This window comes from Neopsephotus bourkii, unplaced genomic scaffold (genome assembly GCF_033783945.1).
Source record: "Neopsephotus bourkii isolate Nb327-2 ecotype Australia unplaced genomic scaffold, CSIRO-AGI_Nbou_v1 NB_168, whole genome shotgun sequence".
Taxonomy (NCBI): domain Eukaryota; kingdom Metazoa; phylum Chordata; class Aves; order Psittaciformes; family Psittacidae; genus Neopsephotus; species Neopsephotus bourkii.
Genome location: NW_026900684.1, coordinates 16,412,698 through 16,424,884, shown reverse-complemented (window position 1 = coordinate 16,424,884; position 12,187 = coordinate 16,412,698). Strand labels below are relative to the sequence as shown.

The window sequence follows — 12,187 nt, the reverse complement described above, 5'->3', positions numbered from 1 at the left end:
CTTTCCAATGAGCAGCTATCTGTGACCAGGAAGCCCTGAGCCCGGGGAAGAGATTCAAGGTGCACAATTCACGGCTTAGCAGTGAGTCATAAATTCCATTTTCAAACCTGACACTGCTGGAGGGTAAAAGTGAAATATTTTCAGACTGGTTGATAGATTGGTGCTATGTCTATAGAATACAAATTTTAAGATATTTGCAAGGTGGAAAGCTTGCTTCTGATCAGCTTAAAATGTTCGATGTGTCCAGATTCCACCACTCTTCCACACCTTAATCCTCATGTAGGTGAAAACTTTATATTGGTATGTGAAAATGTGTGTAGATATGCATACAGCAGTTTGCTAGGGGAACATATTTGCAAATTAATGCATAACTTAGTAGCTTATTAACATTTCTAATTAAGTAAGGTACTGAAACATCTGTTTTCTTGGCAGAAAGATGGAAACTCTATTTTGTTTTTCAAAGTGTAACTTTAATCCTGGTCTTTAACATAATTTGTATTTTAATATTCATACATTAAACTTTCTTACCAAAAAACTAGATATTTTACAATTATTTTCTATGAAATTCCTACCATTGGAAAGCTCAGCAAGGAACACAGATCAAATGAAATGAATGTATGTCTGGAAAAAAACCTTGCAAACAAAATTAATGCACTGTTCTTGCTCACTAAGTGCAGGCAGTCACATAACCAATGTGTGCCCAGTGACAACAGGTCTGCAGAGTATCTTACAGACATAAGATTAATGATTTTTGTATTAGGACAAAATACTGGAGGAATTCTGATTAACCAGTCTAAAAGTACACTGCCATATGCTGGGCCAAGATAAAGCTGAGGAACAGATATAGGATGTACCTTTGCATTGTGGCTTTCTCGTAAGTCTGAGATAAATCTTCACCTGATTGAATCGAAAAGAACACACACTTGTCTGTCACATCAGTATGACAAATATCTATATCAGTAATGGAACAAAATTATAATCTCTTTAAACTGCAAGATCTTCAAAGCGAAAGTTACAAACTTGGGGCTAGGTCCCTGCAAATGTTGATTATTCCTTAAAATTAGCAAAATCGGCAGTTTCACATGCAGGAATTGTGGTTACCCAGTGTCTGTCAAAGAGCCCTTAAATGAATCTTTGTCCTGGAACCTAGAAGTGTGGTTCCTCTCTCCCTCCATCTGAGGTGTTTTTGGAGAGGTGGTCACAGCTTCCCTGCCTTTGGTCCTTGGAGAATGGTGAAGGGGCTTCTGCTAGAAAGGGAACAGCTAACATAAGCTCAGATTTTCTGCACTGGAAATGTCTTCTACGTAGTGTTAACAGGAGCTGGAACTATAAGATAGTTATGACGCAGTATGGAAACTGTTCTTGCCACAATGTATGTCAATTTATTATTATTACTGCCCTTACACACACCTGAATAAAAGAAGAAGCTCTTTTTATCTGTAGAATAGCAAATAGCTTTTCCTCTGACATTTTGTATTTAGCTTAATTACGGGTATTGCAAGCATCCTTCCATATATCCGTTGCATTCAACCTGCAAAGGCACCGGCACTGTGTTGGTTATTTTTCTCTTTCATCCTCCCCTAGCTGTCCTTCCCCATTTTATCCTCAGAGACTAATAGGAACTGATTCTACAGTAATTTTCTGCTGCACAGTAATTTCCAGCATTTCTTCAAGCATTTGATGGGACTGGAAAAGATTTCATTGAGAGTCTTCTGCCCTGCCACCATCAGCAATACTGAGGATAAAGGAAAAGAAGTACACCATGGCCCAGATTCAACGCAACAGCTGTAGGCTTAACTTTTATTTAGGTGCCTAATTTATTTCAGGAAAAAGACTTCAAGCTTAAATGCTTTTTTGAGATGTAGTGTTCAGGCGTTGAGAATTCAGCCATTTCGGTATCACCACCAGAGACTCTAAATATTGAATGCATATTCTCTCAGTCCTCTGTGTGTACATGCATTTCAATCTGTTCTTCGTATTAACAATAGATTAGCAAATTGAGTCTCTTGTTTTCTGTGCAATGATCTGTGCACCTCCTATTCCGCAGCCAATGTTTTTTCTGCTGGCCCACAATTTTATACTGATTCAAATGGTCTTATAAGTAGGAAGAAAGAAAGAAAGAAGGAAGGAAGGAAAGGAAGGAAAGGAGGAAAATGAATTTGATTCTTTTCATATCTGTGAATCAAAATCTCCAGCTGTGGCAAACTAACGCAAAGTACATTAGTGCCAGCGTCAGCAGCTGTGGAACTGCCAGCTTCCAAGGACTCATTTAGATTTCGTTGAACACATGCTGCACAGAGCTTAGTGCGCTAGCCCTTGTTCATAACGAGGTTGATAAAAATACAGCCAGTCATTGCTAATATAATGTATTTATTGATCTTATTTCTGCCAGCTTTACTTTTTAATTTTTCTTCATTAGAAAAATTCATTAAGATTGCTGAACCAAGGAAACTAACTGCAGGGAAAAGTTCAGATACAGTACATGAAGAAAAAGTGACATTCTTTTGGTTAAGATAATGACTGATGGAAATGTTCATCAAATGAATCTGTGAAATTCTGACAAAAAATTAGGAAAAGAACCTAGCTATGACCTATTTTGGATTGTGATGGTGTGACTAACTGGTAGATATTGAGTCTTGTCTGTCTAACCTGCGCCAAATTGCAATTCCCTACTCCAGCAAGTTTTCATTATATTTCAGCATACGGCTATTTCAAACTTTGGGACTGTGGAAAGTGGTCATATCCATGAAAAAATAAGCCTTTTTTTCTTTTTCTTTTTTTTTTTTTCGTGAAATGTGTCAAGTATGTTAGTCTGGGTCTCCAAGGTGGCTTAAGACAGCCTCTGTGTTGCTGTCATATATAAGATGTATCTTTCTCTTAAAAGAACCCATTCCATTTTTCTGCTGGGTGATATTTGTTTCCACACTGTGATGAGCAAAAGGCAAATCTAAATTCTAATAAACAAGACTTGGAATTTCTCTACTCTCCATACTTATATTTTTGTGTACTTTTTCCAGGTTGAACTAAGTTTTTAAATGACTAGTACCAATATTACAGGTAAAGTTTCACTAGAGCTTTCTACAATGTCTTAAATGGCCTTCCTTTAATAAAAATACCTCCCCTCACACACTCTAGGATGTTATTGGTCTTTGTCATGGCTGTATCACCTTAGCAAATCAAGAGTGAAGGATTTCTTTTTGGTAATTTTTAAACAACAGTTGAATATACCGCAAATTACTCACAAGTAGCTCTCTCAGAGCTATGTAGTCCACCTAATTCTCCTTGTTTATACAGTTTAATCTACTCTGGTTTATATATATATTTTTCTTATTTAACATATCCTTTCTAGCTCATGTTATCTTTACAACACTGATATTAAGACCTCATAACCTCTTGCCCACACAGACTGACTCAAGGAGAAAATACAGAAATGAGACAGCTGCTGAGGTATACAAGCTACGCTCTCACTTTCTCTCCTTGCATTCAATACCACTGTCAAATTTTCAGTGCACTGATATAGGTGAAAAATGAAGGCTCTATCATCTCTTCTTTCACAAATCCCAGGCAAGGAAAACATGGCTGGCTACAGGCAAATGAATCTGGTTATCCTTTTTTTTCTCCCCAAAAGACTGTGGAAAATAAAGTAAGGGATATTAAATTTATCTTTTAAAAGGTCCTGTCTTATCTTGGTTTTAGAATTGATTTAGAAAACCTGCCAGTAACAGAAAACAGCAAAGGCCAAGAGGGCAAAAAGACAAGCAATTCTATAGAGATCAGCTGCTATACTTCTGTGACTTTAGAAGCAGGTATCTTAAGTCTTCAATACTTTTGACTAGTTGGAAGAATAGTATAATGCATTTTTCTGAAGAGAACACATGAAAACCATCAATGTTCAGAGAGAAAAGCCAGGAAGAGGGAAGGATATCATATTGATAAAACATACTCTACAGGAGTTTTGGTTTCCTGATATTAGAAAAGCTGGAAAACAGCTTCTAAGACAAAGAGGTGGGGGAGATACAGGTTTTAGCAATATTCTAATATAAAGTGCACAAAATTGATTCTTTTTTTTTTATTTTTTTCCCTGTATATACACTTTTTTTTTCTTTTACATGCTCTCTTTTGCTATACATAAACCTTTAGAAACACTGGAAAGAAAAGGCCAAATAATCACAGGCTGATCATGAGAAATGGGTGATGTGTGCCAGTGAAGTTCCACAATACATCAGCATGTCTTCCAAGAGAAAGGGGAAGCTGGATATTGACAGACAACCTGGCAGTTATCAGCACTTTTTGCTCTACTATAGTGTACCTCACTGCATCCCTCTCCCAGCTTGTTCCAGCCTGCTGTAACCCTTTGACATCAGCACTACCCACCTGGGATTTCCATGGTTTGCATGTAAATGAGTGTTATGGGGTAAGGGATAGATTATTGGAGAGGAGCAACTATGTGGGTATTTTGTTTGCATGGGATCTAGTGTAGGAAGGCTGGATGTATGTGCAGTTATTTGTACCATGACAGAAAGCACTTAGGAAACGCAAATAACTCTTGCCACCTCATTCAAGATTAAGTAACTCTGAATGGAACAAAAGGCAGGATGACCAGAAGGATCTCCAAGATGACCAAGAGAAGCCAGTCATGAGTCTAACAAACATGGGGGATATCTGTAACAATGCAGGGAGAAAAATAACTTAAACGGAAAGGTAATCTTGACATAGGAAAGTATAGGTATAAACTAGTCACAAATGAAAGTGAGGAAAATAGAGAAGGGAGCCTAATCATCAGAACTGAAAGTCTTCCAGAATCTTCCTGAAGGTGGAAGTAGAGGAAGACTGTCTCGTTCAATTGTATATAGCAGGGACTGAGTGATAAGACTGCACCACCCAATCAATTGTTATTGATAGAGTTGGGTGTAGTAGGTGGATTTGTATCCCTTCTGAACTTGAAGGTGTGTATCAGCACTCTAACAATATACAGCAAGCTCAGTTGCTGTGTACAGAGCTTTTTGGTAATACTCTTTTAATGCACAGGTGGCTGATTCAGACCAAATTAAATCCTGACTGTACTGAAGGCAACAAGAGTTTCTTTTGCATTCAATTTTATCTCAGAATCTTTTCCTTTTATTTCAGCAAGCTCAACACCAATGAATAAAGAGTTTATATGTGTGGTCTCTGCATAGCATCTCCTGGCCTCTGAAACTACAGCTTCCCAGCCACGTTACCTGAATCAGCCCTCAAACTGGTCTACAAGAACAAGGCTAGTCTGGAACCAGTCCATGTTTAAGGTGCTGGAAACAACTTCTTATATCTTTAGGGTACTATTATGTGGTAGGTGGAAATATAAAGTTGACATTGAGCAACAAGGAGTCTGTAGGGCTCATATTTCTCTGATGCTTTCCCTTCACCTTTGTTTGTCAGTTCCAGTCTCCTCCTGGATTCCAGTCCAAGGTGTGTTTATAGTCAGCATGAGTAGCTAGGGTTTGAAAGATTAGAGTCCCAGGCCATTTGTTCCATATTTGATGTCAGAGCTGGGTGTGTTTTCTCCAGCACTCCAGAAGAAATCTGGAGCAAAGACCTCATTCCACAGAGATTTCCACTTTGCAGAGTTCTCAGGGATTTCACTTTAAACAAACAAGTTGTTTTGCTGTATCTGAAGGATTTGCACAGAGCTTAAAATCCATGCACAGATGAATGGCATTTGTGATTAAAAGGCAACATTCAAAATGAAGTGGAAATAGATCCACCCACACTAGGAAAAAGAGTATTATAAACCTTTGAGGGCTGATCATAAAATCACTAAACAGCAAACACACCATAAAAAAATCCAAATTCAAAAACATGGAAAAATTAAATGGAATACAATTTGTCCTTATTACAGAGAGTAACAAGCAGATGTGGCAGAAAGGGAACCACACACCTTGAACTGAACCTTCATATTCCCTGTTGCAGGTGAGATGATCCCTTCTGGCTCTAGCAGGAAATAAACCGATCTCTCCGCATCACATTCCCATGGAGGTGACGAAGTGAAGAACAAGTACTAAAATATCTGGGATCATCCCAGATCCTTATGAACGTCCAGGCCACTTTAAATCTGGCCCTGCTTCAAGAAGCATATAAAGCTTTTCCATATACTTGTTCTTATCTACAGGAGGTTAATCCTTTGAAAGGGAGAACAGTTTCTGAACAGTCATCACTGTTTCCGTAGTAGTAACAAGGTGTTCACAAAGGACAGCCCACATGGCTGCATTTCAAAGAAATTACTGATGCTTCTGTCATCAAGGGGCTTCCTGGTCCAGTGCATGTGCCATCCACTCCATGTACTAGCTGCAGACAGAGCTTGCCTACAGCTAGAATTCAGCCTGGTGTCTGCCAGCTGGACCATGCTGTCCTATATCACTTACCAAGGGACATTAGAGAGGTCTTGCCTACAACACCTAGTACATTCCAAGAATCATCAGGACTGGGACACTGGCTTGTATGCCAGAATAATATGTGGCTCTGAAAACACATGTACAACAGAATCTCCTTCCTAGCACTCTCCTACTGTACCACAGGGGATGTCTGTCCATATCGCTGCTCCTATCTATGTAGCAGAGAACAGAAAAGAGTTCCTAGGAGGAATGAATTTCTGTCCTTATCTGCATTGAGTTCAAATAAGTGCGTAGTTTCTGATCATGACCAGGAAGCAGGTAGAGAAATTAATAACTTCAGAGATGCTACTCATGATGCAGAGAATATTAAAGAGCAAGCAGTGAAGACTGGATGAAAGCTACTGGCTGAGCTTTTTTCTGAGGCAGAAGGTAAATTACAGAAGATAGAATTGGTGACTGAGGCAAAACATGCATTTTATTGATTGCAAAATTACCACTGTTGTCACAGTCTCTGGTTTTCCCTTCTGACATTCATAACAACAGACAATCTAGATTAACCCGTTAGAAACAACTCTACAACATTAAAAGAAAATGGGAAATTAGGAATTCAGCAAAAGTCCATGTTTAAAATAATATGTAAACCCCAATGACTGCTTTTAACAGAAGTTACCTTCCTGTTAGTGGAAAAGAACCCTTTGGAAGATGCACTGGAAGAGCAGCAAGAGAATGAGGAGTGGACAAGGCCAGGGAAGCTAAGGTGTCAGTGGTCTTCAAGAGACAAGAAGGTGTGGGAAGATGACCAGTTGTGAGGCTTGGCTAAGAGGAAAGCGGTGTAGCATGGGTGAAGTCAGTTTCAGCAGAAGGGAATGCAGTCAGAGAGGTTGTGGGCTCTGGAGCAAGGAAACATCACAGCTAGGGAGGCAGCAAGTGGAAATAAGCAGTAGAGGTGCCTGCAGAGAAGAGGTGATCTAGGCCTTTTAAAGGGAAGAAGCTGTGCTGTGCTAGATATAGAGTGATGACTGCTAAATAAAAGAAGGGGGGTGGGTACCAAGAGAATACTGAAAATAACAACAAAAAATCAGGAGCTAATGTGGGTGTCAGAAGGTGCATTTTTAAACCTGTGGCTGAGTTGCAGGAGAGAGCTGGAAACGACAAAGATAGATGCCATTACTAGCTGGACAGAGTAAGGTAATTCACCTGTCAGAAATTAACATGGGCTTCTACTTACTAGGTATACTTCTGATATTACCTACTCCATTGTGAAAAATATATTTTAGAGTTTCATTTTATTTGAGAATATTGTTGGTCCTATAATTTGCTTCTTTTTTCTCAAAATAGAAAGAGCTCTGATGACCCTTTTCTACTTGAGCACTGAAAAGTGGATTCAGGCTGCGTTCTTCTGTTTTTGCCATGACTAAGAATGCTTGAAATAAGACATCTATATACATCCATTTGTCAAATATTTTCATTTGCAATTTGCTCTTTTTTTACTCTAAAATTGCGCTTGCAAATGGATTACATGCTATTGTCAGATGGCTCTTACCACAGTCATTTTAATGTGTTTTTAATAGTTTGTCAAGTATTGATTATTATGCTGGAAATAAGTCATAACCATGTTCTTTGATACTGTCTGCTTAGGTTTTGCCTATGTTGATTGTGGCCTGTTCAGTCAGACAGAAAATACAGCTCAGGGAACCTGACTTGAAACACATATCACAACCCCTTAGCAGCTGGAAAGAAAAATGCTGCAGTTAATTTATTATGCTGCCAAATTCCCATTAACAAAATAGCCTCTGTGAATTAAAAGAAAAAAAAGCCTGGTTCAGTGAACAGAGCATCTGATCTTTGCAAGCAGTCATGACAGTCTTGTTAACGACTATAGATTTCTCTCTCAGTAGGAAAATCATCAAACAGAAAGGGAAAGGGCAAGTTTCATTGAGGTCTGTTCCTTAGAGGTCACTCATAATCACAGAATATAAACCTTTCAAAGCTCTCTTCCTTTCTCCACTATATATCCAAGCTGGTTAGTTACCACATATGCTGCCATATAGGCTGGATATCTGTTTAAAAGGAATGGTCTTTTAAAACAAGATCCCTAGAGGAAAAGCTGAAAGTATTCTAGTCTTTTGATCTTGGAATACTTCCTCAGTCTGACTGGGGAAGACACCATCTTCTGATGTGGTTACAGAATGCTTGAAGCAGAATTTCTATCAAGGCTGGTAGAAAATAGTATGAATCATACCAGACACTATTTACAGAACTTGGGAGCATAGCACACATGTATTGCACTTTCTTACACTTTTGTTCTCATAGAAATGTTTGTTGGAAGGGACTTCTGAAGGTTATGAAGTCCAATCTCCTACCTGAAGCAGGACTAGTCCCGGTATAAATGAAGTCAGGTGTGACTTCTAATCATGTCTGAAAACCTCTATGGAGAGATGTGTACAAGCCACACTGGCAGCCTGTTCCCATGCTGCAATAAGATTTTCCAGACATCCAATCTATACTTCTCAAAGTGCAACTCATGGGCACTGCTGATTGTCTGGCATTTGCCAATACCAGGATCCATTTCTTGGGGAGTTTGGATCCCTTATCTTTGTAATGCTCTCCCAGGCAACTAGGGATACCACTCCACCTCCTCTTCCACAGTTTTCTCCATGTCTCCAAATGAAAAGAGCCCAGCCTCCTCAACCCCTGCTCTCTGGTCAGGTGCTCTAGGGCTCCTCACAGCACGCTGCTGGACACTTTCCAATGTCTCAACAAGATTTTTGGGCCCACTACTGAACACAGACTCTAAAAGTTTTCTCCAAGACCGGAGCACCCTGGACAGTTCTGGACTTTTTAAAAGATGGGCATAAAAATAACCTCTTCTCTATTGCAAATCATTGTGAAAACACCCCAACAGCTACACAGTAGTATATCTTTATAAACACATGAATCTGATTATATTATTTAGATCAGAGATGCTCTGCACTGTTTCACAGCCATTTAGGAAATGAACATTTTTTTTCTCCCCCCCTTAGACACCAGAGACTTAAGCATTTGACAGGAGACAGAAATATTATCAAATCTCAAGTATTATCAAATATGTGCGAGAGAGTTGGTAGGGTAGCTGCCTGCATTTCTTTTCAAGACCTCGCTTGATCTTATCTCAGGTATTACTTTGTCTATTAGGGATGTCAAATATCACATCATTTGTGATGAAAATTTCACTATTTTAGGAAGTTTCTTTTGCTTTGTTCTGGTAAAGACCACAGACATCACCTATTCCTGACTAAGCTAATGAAAATAGTTTCATTGCTTTTACATAAAGTTAGAGAGAGCTTACAAACATGTTCCCTGCATGCTGCAAGGTTCAGCCTCAGATCTTTGTTCTGAGGAGGTCATGTGTGTCATAGTGTTGAGTTTTCTGGATGACAGCATAGGCAGGATGCAGGGCAGGAAGAAGGTTATGGAAAAATAAATTACAGTGAAAGAAGAAAAAATTACATGTTCTCACTGAACACCAGAAAAAAGTATTTCCTTGAGAAAGAGTAAGTGAAGGAAGATAATCTAATTTATGGAGAGCAGGACAATACAGTGTCCCCATGAGGATTTTTACAGAACCAGTAGCATTCTTTGCAGCTTAGAAAGAAGGAGGAATAAAGCTATTCCCCCCCCTGCCCGCCTCAGTCCTTGCTGGTGTCTCTTCAGTGCTGCACAGTTTGCAGTGAGCAGATCAACCAAACCTTGCAAATTAAAAATTCATGGTAAAATATGTTTCATGACCTAACACTGAAGGAAGAGGACATTACTGGTGAAATGCTTGAACTGGGCACTGTACAACATAAGGTGTTCTTCTTTCACACTTCAGAACATAGCAGAGGTTCTGATACATCAATGTTTTAAAAAGGTTAAAAAACCCAAGAACCTCAATTCCTCCCTTCTACCACCCAGTATATTGCAGATTCAAGTCTTGTCACAAAGCATACATAATATATTCATATATACAAAGACAAGCCACGAAAGATGGTAATACAGATAATAAATCCTGTGGTGGCTTGTATGCTTGGATAACTCTTACAAATTCAGTGCTATAGACTGGCAGGGAAGGGAGCCCAGGGGAGTAAGCTATAAGATGATAGGGAGAAGAGTTTTCCAGGTAAATAAACTTCTGTTTGTACTAGCTCTACCTATACAGTCACTGTTGCTGGATCACCACCCTGTTGTTTCCACTGTGTACTTAGCTGTGTAGAAACACAGCACACATTTTGCCAAGGAACACAATGACTTGCATTTCTGATTGAATTTTCTGGAGAAGCACCTATGAAGATAGAGGTTGCAATTTTCATAAACCATCACAAATATCTCAGTACTCCAGATGTCTTCATGCGTAATCTATTTAGTAAACTACTCTATATGTTAAAATTGAAGGCACTGATCTAGCCTGAGAACTGATAGTGCATTAATGCTAACTAACACAGAAGAATTACATTATAATTTCTTTTAGATCTTTCCCACCCCTAAATTTGCATGTTCTTTCTTCTGTTCCATGCGCTGAGTCATAGAGATTACAATAACTTTTTGCTAATCTTTTCAGAAAACAATCTTCAGTAGCTACAGCAAAATACATGAAAGAAACAAAGGTTTAAATGTGCAACTGAAAAGAAAGCATTCTGAAGTGAAGATACTTTTGGATATTAAAAATATGATTTGAAGTAAACATTTCTCAGAATGTATCACTATCCAAGGTTAGAAAGGTATATGGTGTGCTTACGGTGTGCTTAAGTGTTTTGTCTTTTATCTCCCATACTTATTCCTACTAAGGTCTTTGGTCAAGAGTGACAATAAATATCTGGTGATGCATTTATCTGTTCCACAGGTGAAATTCTGAGTCTTTTAAAAATTAAGCTAAAGATATGTTAGGTTTCAGGGATTGTATCTGCGCTGTAGGGTGTAACCTACTCTGTGCAATACTTTCCACAATACTCACCCTGGTATGTGCTAAGGACCCATGGCTCTCACTCTGAGGGAGCCTAGATGTGTAACCTTGGCTTGGATTTCTAAGGAAATTGTTAAGACATGAGGAAACTGTATGACTCTCTGCAGAGCCATAAGAAAAGTAAAATGTCAAAGAGCTAAGTTTGGTAAGAAAAAGATTATGAGTAGGTCAAGAATAAGAGTAGAAATACTAGAATGTGGAGGTACGGAATGCTGAAGGAGAGAACGCAGAGGTAGTGGAAGATGGCAACCCAGCAGCATCAAGGATTTTTTTCTGGGGCAAGTGGAGCATGACCATGCTCCTGACTGATACCTGCCTGATCAGCAGAAGCCCCTGGGAGTCCTATTGGAAGAAGTGAGCATACTAATGCTTAGCTAGTTGCTCATTAAAACTCAGCTGTCTTCACATTTGGTAATAATTCCTGTTTGCATTAAAGTTGTATATGTTCTACCTCCAGAATCCTTTTGTGTGAGATAAAGTTGTTTGAATAAAATGACTCAAGGAAGGAGGTCTGTAAGGACATGAAAATTCTCAGTATTCACTATGGTCCTGCTTCTTAGCTGTCCTGTTCATCCTGTCTGAAAATGGAGCAAGGGAATCATTATTCAGCTGAAACAAGTACCTGAACCCAGAAATGGCAACCTATTCCTTCAGGTTAGACATAGCCTATGGCAAAAAATAGCAGTGTCATGTATCAACAGCCCCTCCATCCTGAGAGATTTCCTACAATTGCTTTCTGGTGAAACTGTTTCACCCTTATGAATTGCAGGTAACTACTCATCTGCTGTGATTAGAACGGTTATGATCTCAGCCACAGTAAAGTTATGAGGTACTTAAC

At 39.0% G+C, this 12,187-nt stretch overlaps 1 long non-coding RNA gene across 1 annotated transcript; it reads right to left on the bottom strand.

Moving 5' to 3' along the window:
- Nucleotides 1–2,775: 2,775 nt before the first annotated feature.
- On the bottom strand, nucleotides 2,776–11,253 carry LOC133221383 (uncharacterized). The gene is made up of 3 exons (XR_009727994.1): nucleotides 11,125–11,253; nucleotides 10,541–10,671; nucleotides 2,776–3,629 (listed from the first exon to the last, which is right to left on the bottom strand). It is a non-coding gene; the product is annotated as an uncharacterized LOC133221383 (long non-coding RNA).
- Nucleotides 11,254–12,187: the final 934 nt, after the last annotated feature.